We start from the raw sequence: 8999 nt of genomic DNA on the forward strand, positions 1-8999 counted from the left end.
TACTAGTAGATTTTTTCCCGACCAGCAACAGTTCGAATCTGGCACATGGCAGGTGCAGTCGACTTCAATCTCTATTAACTATGGATGCCATATTTTCATACCGATGGTCAATTGTTCTCTCCGGCCACCCAGGTCTTCTCTCCCAATTGAAACTGACTACGACGAATTTTATGAATCAAAGAACTTCGTGTGCATAATTCAACAGTCTCCCCCATTCATTGCAAATTGATTATTCGATCAAAGCAGTTGCGGATCTATACATTTTCATAAGTGAGGACCCACTGGCTGCCTAAGAGGGGACCCACTCCCGTCACGCTTCAGTGATTCTCTATATAACCAACCAACATGTTTCCACAAAAGGGGACCGGGCCCCCTGCCCCCTAAATCCGCCCCTGAACATAGTATAGAAATAAATGATTCATCTGCAAGAATACTCAAATCTCGCCAATTTGCGTTGATATTTGTCTATTGTATATTAACAACACCGTATAAGCTTCCGGATATTTCTGATTTTTCCATCATTGGCCCGTTCCTTTTAAACAGAAAAATAGATTTGCATTAGCATGAACCCCCCCCAAAAATGCAACCAATGACACTTTTACATTCGAAGGGACGACATCAAAAGTTCAATGTAGGATAAAAAAAAAAACTTAATTCATATAGTTTTTTCACTGACCCCATAACCCCCTCTTAACTTAATTTGGGGAAAAATTGATTGACCAATTAGGATATATATAAAATCGATGTCAATTAAACAAAACTAACAGCAATTTTGACCCCCACTACCAAACTATTTGAATTAAGTTTTGTTTTAATCCTTCATTGACTTTTTGATGTCGTAACGTTCCTATTCAGTTCTTTTGGGTTTCCTTTTTTGTTCACCATGTTAGTGACCTTATAAAAGTATCCCCAAAAAAGTATACCAATCCTTGACATTTTCGCAAAAATATAAAATACTTAGAAAATCTAGTCAGTCTAAAACAAGATACTCTCATTAATTGCTTGAATGACTTTTATAATAACACACTGTATGTATATCTTACAAGTACACAAATGTACACACATCCTGTCATTGACCTTAAAATCAGATATGTTATTAAAATTCTTCATTTGATTAATTCATTGGTGTGTGTAAGTGTGTATGTGTGGTTTTATTTTGTATTTGTATATCTTCTAGTAACACGTATCTAAAACTTTTTGTGTAACCAAATTGCTTAAATTTTATATTAAAGAATTAACAAACAAACAAATACTTTATTATAGTCTTATCTCTTTAAAACATTTGATATAAAATAAAAATTGAATATAAATAAAAGACCCACTCTTAAAAGAGCTATGAGAGACTGTAAAACACACATTAGAAATACATTTTTATTACATAACATAAATCAATATAATGATCTTAGCATAAAACACTATAATATTAAAAAGCAATTACTGAGTCGTATTTTCCACAACTGTTTTGAATTTTGGGTCCTCTATGCTCTTCAACTTTGTACTTGTTTTGGTTCCCTTTATAACTATTTTGATCTGATCGTCCCTGATGAGTCTTATGTAGACGAAACGCACGTCTGACGTATAAAATTATAATCCTGGTACCTTTGATAAATAACTATTGTTGTCTTTTTTTTTTAGTTTATGCATGTACAAATTATGTAAATAAACCGCACGACTATCAATATTTCTTTGTATGTCATAAATCGTGACTTTTTTTAGTTCATTGTTGTTCGTTGACACATATTTCATGCACATTCGAGCGGGAACAAGTTATAAATAAATCCAACAGAAAAGTTCTGCAAAACGGGTTAGCTAGGACGAAGGACAAGAAGTTTTTTTTAATGAGAATCACAATTTATCTTATTTATGCACAAGTATTTATGCACTAGACTCAATCGTCCGAAGGAAGAGTACTCGATTTGAGTGTCAAGTGCGGATCGTCGAAGATTTGATACCAGTAGGTTCAAACCAAAGATATGAAAATTGTTTTTCTGCACCCGCAACTGAAAACTGGGGGCTTTTTGTTTTACCCTTGTCCGTCCGTCCCATTATAGGTATACAGTTATTCCACACAACTTTTCAAAAGTTTTTTTAAAAACATACTAGTATTTTTTCATCTTCCCTTAAATCTTCTCTGGGACGATGACCTTTTAAATTTAGATCACCGATAAATATAACGGGAAATGGACCTCATTTATGTATCTTTAAATTATTTATCAAACCGTCGACCGGAACATACATGAATTATAGCTTCGCAGGAGTCCTGATTAATTCGATTGATCTTATGCTTAAAAATCATGTCTCTAATAAGCATAAACTATTGTATATATACAAAGAGGGATAATAAAAATAATTACTACATAAACATGACAGAAATCATGAAGTGGCTACAACAAAAACTAGAGGGTCTAAAGAGCCTGTGTCGCTCACCTTGGTCTATGTGAATATTAAACAAAGGAAGCAGATGGATTCATGACAAAATTGTGTTTTGGTGATGGTGATGTGTTTGTACGTCTTACTTTACTGAACATTCTTGCTGCTTACAGTTATCTCTATCTATAATGAAGTTGGCCCAGTAGTTTCAATGGAAAATGTTAGTAAAATTTACAAATTTTATGAAAATTGTTAAAAATTGACTATAAAGGACAATAACTCCTTAGGGGGTCAATTGACCATTTCAGTCATGTTGACTTATTTGTAAATCTTACGTACGTTGCTGTACATTATTGCTGTTTGAAGTTTTATTTTATCTCTATCTATTATAATATTCAAGATAATAACCCAAAACAGTAAAATTTCCTTAAAACTACCAATTTAGGGGCAGCAACCCAACAACGGGTTGTCTGATTCATCTGAAAATTTAAGGGCAGATAGATCTTACCTGATAAACAATTTCACCCTTTGTCAGATTTGCTCTAAATGCTTTGTTTTTTGAGTTATAAGCCAAAATCTGTATTTTACCCCTATGTTCTATTTTTAGACATGGCGACCATCTTGGTTTGATGGCCGGGTCACCGGAAACATTTTTAAACTAAATACCCCAAAGATGGTTGTGGACAAGTTTGGTTTAATTTGGCCCATTAGTTTCAGAGGAGAAGATTTTTGTAAAAGATTACTAAGATTTACGAAAAATGGTTAAAAATTGACTATAAAGGGCAATAACTCCTAAAGGGATCAACTTATTTGTAAATCTTACTTTGCTGAACATTGTTGCTGTTTACAGTTTATCTCTATCTATAATAATATTGAAGATAATAACCAAAAACAGTAAAATTTCCTTAAAATTACCAATTTAGGGGCAGCAACCCAACAACGGGTTGTCCGATTCATCTGAAAATTTCAGGGCAGATACATTTTTTGTAGATCTTGACTTGATAAAAACAATTTGACCCCTTGTCAGATTTGCTCTAAATTCTTTGGTTTTTGAGTTATAAGCCAAAAAAACTGCATTTTACCCCTATGTTCTATTTTTAGCCATGGCGGCCATCTTGGTTGGATGGCGGGGTCACCGGACACATCTTTTAAACTAGATACCCCAATGATGATTGTGGCCAAGTTTGGTTTAATTTAGCCCAGTAGTTTCGGAGGAGAAGATTTTTGTAACAGTTAACGACGACGGACGACGACGGACGACAGACGACGGACGCAAAGTGATGGGAAAAGCTCACTTGGCCCTTTGGGCCGGGTGAGCTAACAACAAAGATATTATGGTATACTGGTGGCATAAATCTCATTACTTCATAACTAGATTTTTGATATTGTTTGTAATATACAATACATAGATATGTTAAAGGGGTCAAATTTACATTTATTTGTATTGACAATGATTTACATGATAAAGATACTTCACTGTTACAAATTAAACGTTGTTATACGATGGATATCAAACAGCATATTTATAATGGTCATGCTTATCCTTGTTAAGCATTAGATAGCAATTTAGTTCTGCTGAGACTTCGTACTTAAAAAAAGATACAACTTATATAATAGCTAAGGGTACAGCATATATACTAGCTAAGTGTGACTTATCTCCCCTTTTTTTGTCTTCTTATATGCAAATATAATTAACTACTCTTAACAATATAGTTCTACAGTCTAAATAAATACATTTTAGCAAATTGTGGCTCATGGCAATTACACTCAAAGTGTACTAAATAATTAGCCAAATGCTTTTGATAAAGCACCCACTATCTGCCGTATAGGAAGTTATAATTTTTTTTCTTAAGACAAATCGAGGTTGGGATTTCTTAATGGTATAATCGCCTCCATTAGAATTACTATGGTTAAAATGAGACCATTAACGATTATGGGTTAAAAAAAAATTGTTTATCGGTAGGTAGGGGTATTATACATGTGGCATACAGAATGGCATAGAAGCATTTAGTGTATCGTTATTGTGAATGTAATACAACACTTTCCTGGTGGCTTGGAGCTACATAGAGTAAGAGAAAAATACCTCACCCCTTTCTACCAACAAACATATTACCTAATTGTTCATGTAATTTAAATAATGAATTATACCATGTTTATGAATTAAAAGATTGAGTGGAGAATAAATATATTGTCTTCTAACCGGCGTTATAACCTTGCCAAAGTGGGTATGGCTTTTTGGGATGTATAAGTACACAGCCACGTTACTAGGTCAAATTGAATGTTGAAAAGTAAAATCTCTGTCCAATTAACACTCTAGTAACATTCCAAATGTCCCACCCTACATTCCGGAAGACACACATTGTACGACTTACCTTTTGCATATTATATATATGTTATGTTAATTTTCTCTCGTCCTGAGCATGCATGAAATATTTTTAACTGAGCGTTGATAAAACAACAGTTCATACTTCGTATATTTTGAAAAAAAATTAGAATATCAGAAAATATTATAACATTTACATAATGTATTAGATAATGTATTGTTCAAATCAAATGATCTACAATACTACTATGCGCAATTATTAATTGATCAGAAACCTTTTAACTAATAATCTACGACAATTATATAAAATATAAATTAAATGTAAATTGTAGTATTAAAGGATTTCCTACACCGATTTTGTCCAAAGGAACAGGGTTCTAGCATGTTAAAAAAAAAGAAATTGTAAGCGCCTTTTATGTTTTCATCATTTGCCGACCTTTCTGTAGCTGTGTATTGCATGGCATGGCATGTAACGACTACATTTCCCAATGTTTTTCTGTTCTGTCAAATACAATTTATCTAAAAAGTTCACCTTGAAAATCATTTTGAACTTCTTAAAATTTGAAGAAAAAAAAATAATTTAAAAATGCGGTGGGGGTTTTGCTCGTTGTTGAAGTTATAGATAATGTATATTTTAAGGTTTTTCTTGTCGTAGAACACACCGAAGGGTGTCAGGATTGATCAAATGAAAGACCGACCGGAGGGAGGTCTTTCTTTGAACAATCCTGACACCTCGAGGCGTGTTCTACGACAAGAAAAACCTTAAAATATGCATTATCTGACTTATATACCGTCAAAAAAATATTATTTTATAAAGATTTGTAAAATTTAGTATCCTATGTTACCGACAACACTTAAGTGGGATATTCCTTTTTAATGCGTTCAGGTTTTAATACGCCCTGCGGCTCATTTAGAATGTGAAAAAAAACTCACTAAATAATTTAGATATAAACCTTTAAAAATTATTATCCATACACAATAGAAATATTACTGTAACTGCATGAAGTAAGACACAAATGTATTGTTACCATCCGATAACGGTGTATGACAAATACAAGACACATTGTACTAAGTAATTTATTGTACCACTTAGCTTATGAAAAAGGGGGATGGGTATGTGTTGTTTTCTATTTGTTATGTTATTTCTATCGTGGAAAAATGGTTATTTTTTTTTTTACCATTTTACTTGAATCGAATGAAAAATTCAGAAATATTGTCTTTTGAATAGCAATACATTTTATCAAAAGATAATCAGGATATAATTATATCATGTATATACCCTCTGCACCCGAGCCTTTCGTGAGTTACGTTAATGTTATTCAATAGAATATAAGATTATCTTATTAGTTGATCATTTAATAGAGTAAAAGGTATACATAAATTTTAAAAAAGTTAAGAACTGACACGAAGACGAATATAAATACTTGTAGGTCACAGTATGATTTCCTATTCAGTGTGGATCGTTTTGAACATGCATGAAATATTTGCCACTGGACGTTAAGCAAGCAACCAAAATCAATCAACCTATTCAGTTTGACTCAATAAGGTTTTTAAAATCTTACACACGAATATGTTAAATCTGGATTTATTTTATGAAAGTCTACATTAAAATTCATCTGACATATATGATAATGTTTCTTTATTGTAGCGATAAATTAACAAAATTTCACGTACTTCACGTTATTTGTTTCTAAAATTCAAATGCGGGACTACAATGACGGTTTCTTTTACATCTATCATCGATTGAACTTTAAAAAATAAATTTCCAATCGGCAACAAAAAATTATTAGACTAATAAAGTTTTGAAGTAAATCATAGATTGCATGTTTATCAAGGAAAATAATGACCTCACACAGGTCATTATTTTATGTCTTGGAGCATATATCATTGAAACATGGTATCGTCCGGGTTGATTCTGAAAAAGAATGACCTGTCGTTCTGAAAGAAAATAACACCATATACAGTGGAGATCACTTCTAACCTCTCCTTAAATCTGTAAGGAGAACTGTTCTAGAACAGTACGCAGAACTAGCTGTCAGCCTGACACCTTTTAGTCAGTTCTAGGTTAGAACTGTTCTAGCTAGAACTGATTTGGTCAGTTATACCTAGAACTGATTTGGACAGTTCTACCTAGAACTGATCCTGACAGTTCTACCCTAGAACAGTTTTAGACAGTTCTAGCTAGAACTGACCAAATATTTGGTCAGTTCTACTTCTAGAACAGTTCTACGGTTAGAATTGATTTCTAATTCTACGGCTAGAATTGATTTTTATAAATTCTACGGCCAGAATTGATTTATAAGTTCTACGGCTAAAATTGATTTATAAATTCTACAGCTAAAATTGATTTATAAATTCTACGGCTAGAGTTGATTTATAAGTTTTAAGAACTCTTTGCCTTAATATAAAGGCTTGGGTAAAAAAGTGATTTAAATTACATAGAGTTTTGCTATTTTGCCGGTTTTATTTCAGATTTATAATGGGCAAGAGAACATGTTTAACCTGTTAACCACGCCATATTCTGCATGTATGTGCCTGTTCCAAGTCAGGAGCATGTAATTCAGTGATTTTCTTTTGTTGATGTGTCACATAAATTATTTGTTTTTCTTTCATTTTTATGCCCCACCTACGATAGTAGAGGGGCATTATGTTTTCTGGTCTGTGCGTCCGTTCGTCTGTCCGTCCGTCTGTCCGTCCGTTCGTTCGTTCGTCCGTTCGTTCGTTCGTCCGTCTGTCCCGCTTCAGGTTAAAGTTTTTGGTCAAGGTAGTTTTTGATGAAGTTGAAGTCCAATCAACTTGAAACTTAGTACACATGTTCCTTATGATATGATCTTTCTAATTTTAAAGCCAAATTAAACTTTTGACCCCAACTTCAGGGTCCACTGAACATAGAAAATGAAAGTGCATGTTTCAGGTTAAAGTTTTTGGTCAAGGTAGTTTTTGATGAAGTTGAAGTCCAATCAACTTGAAACTTAGTACACATGTTCCCTATCATATTATCTTTCTAATTTTAATGCCTAATTATATTTTTTTATCCAATTTCACGTACCATTGAACATGGAAAATGATAGTGGGAGTGGGGCATCCGTGTACTTTGGACACATTCTGACTAATTTGTTGCTAAGGTAGCAGCAACCATTTCTGATGAAGGGCATTGTTTATTTCATGATGTGTTTGAACTGGGATGTTCTTTCGCGCACTTTCCGCCCAATAGTGTCCCATATATGCTCGATATGGTTCAAATCCGGGCTACGATCGGGCCAAGGAAGATGAAACGAATTCCATTGGAACAATGGATCTTCCGCCACGATGCTAATTTCCAACTTTGGCGAGTTCTGCACTACATTCGATACGGAAAACTGTGTGTCTGTTCGTAAGCAAAGGTCTCCGAAATGGTCTTATCGCACGATAACCAGTAGCGATGAGTCGATATCGAACAGTTCTTGTTAAAAGGCTCTTGTAGGCCCACCACTCTTTTTTTTAGGATTGTCTTGTATGCAATGGGTTTTCTTCTGACCAACCTTCATTATGCTTGATTTTCCCTAGCAAATGGTATAGGGGGTCTTCATTATCTCGGAAGGTCTTTAACATCGTTTATTGCCTGATTTTTATTCTCAAAAAGACATATAGTGGAATGGTGATGACCAACAATACGTGCAGTTGTTACTGCGACATCCCTGATTCTCTCATGCTGATAATCTGCCATCTTGCTGCAGTTAAAAGTTGTCAAGGACTCATTACAAGGTGTCAATCATATAACTTTAAAAACTTGGTTATTTAAAGTGTTGAAAACGATGAGGATAAAAACATCTGTTTTCTGTGTACGGGTACAGTAGCTGTATGTGCAGATAAAAACTTATCGATTTGATATTTATTGATTAAACTCCGGTGATACTTAAATAATGTTTTACTAGTTCTATTTTACCAAATTATATCACAAAAAAATAAAAAACGTTTTTTTTTATTTTAATTTCAATTTGGTGTTGCAATACTTTTGTACCATGTGTATATATTGGAAATGTGTGTCTATTTAATAACAGTGCAGACGAGAGCATATTTTAGCGGGCTCGTTCACATTTTCTTTACAGATGCGTTTTGTACCTCATTTTTTTCATTCTAAATGCAAAATTGACATTGAGTGCCGGTTAAATTGTGATAATGTTTTACGAAATGAAAACTTGTTACTGAACTTTTCATTTCAAATAATTATGTAATTTTCAACTAGTGTCCGCATATAGAGTATGTTAATGTATACTTGTATCTGAGTTGATACATGTGATACGATATTTCATATTGTTATACATAA

Source organism: Mytilus edulis, chromosome 5 (genome assembly GCF_963676685.1).
Source record: "Mytilus edulis chromosome 5, xbMytEdul2.2, whole genome shotgun sequence".
In the NCBI taxonomy this organism is placed as follows: domain Eukaryota; kingdom Metazoa; phylum Mollusca; class Bivalvia; order Mytilida; family Mytilidae; genus Mytilus; species Mytilus edulis.